Here is a 1,020-nt window from a genome sequence, read left to right as displayed (position 1 = left end):
CCTTCAAGTCGTCCTCCTCTCTTGCTTCCGTAATTGTGGTGGTCGACCAGCATCCTACCTGACATCCCTCCTTCCACCTCTGCCCTCCCCAACCCATTCTCCCAATAGCAGTCAGAGTCATCTTTCAAACATGTAAGATCAGGCGTTTCCAGCTTATAGCTCTTGAATGACTTGCCATCCCAGCACTAACGAGCACCAACCCGTTGCTCTGACTCTGGGTCCTACTGGGTCTGGGCTCCAGTCTTTGCTCTGGCCTCATCCCAGAGCACTCCGTGATGTACTCTGTGGCGACACCCGCCCTGCCTTGATTCTGTGTCTCTGACACCCCAAGTGAGTTTTCATCCTTGGCATTTTCGGTAGCTATTCCCTGTGCCTGGAATGCTCTTCCCTCTGTTTTTTGCATAGTTGATTTTTTTTTTCTTGTCTTCAGCTCTTATTTAAATGTCACCTCACAGGGAAGCCACCCCCGACTACCCAAGCTAATGTGATCATCCAGCCACTACATCACATCACTCCATTTTAGTTCCCCGCATCTTGTACTTATTTCACGTGATAGCAACTGTCTTTCCTTCACTGGAATGTAAGGTCCTCGACAGCAACTTTTCATAGGCATTTCTAGAAGAGTGCCCGATACATAGTAGACAAATTGTTGTGAATGAATGTATAAGTATTACATGCCCGGCACATAACACTTAGTATGTTATTTAATCCTTTCAAAATTACCATGAGGAAGGTACTATTATTATCTGTATTTTACACATCACAAAACAGAGGCAAGTAGAGATCTTTAAGAAAGGTTGGCTACATGACCTGTGGGGCCCTGTGCAAAATGCAAATGCAGGATCCTTTGTTAAAAAAACAATTAAGAATTAAGGCATTAAGGAGGGCATGTGATGTGATGAGCATTGGGTGTTATACGCAACTGATGAATTGTTGAACACTATGTCTGAAACTAATGATGTACTATGTGTTGGCTAATTGAATTAAATTAAAAAAAACAAAAATTTCAAGACCTTGGCA

Source organism: Eumetopias jubatus, unplaced genomic scaffold (assembly GCF_037043125.1).
Source record: "Eumetopias jubatus isolate StellerSeaLion01/CBP00866 unplaced genomic scaffold, mEumJub1_p1.0 scaffold_8, whole genome shotgun sequence".
Lineage (NCBI taxonomy): Eukaryota > Metazoa > Chordata > Mammalia > Carnivora > Otariidae > Eumetopias > Eumetopias jubatus.
Note: the sequence above shows the minus strand (reverse complement) of the source record.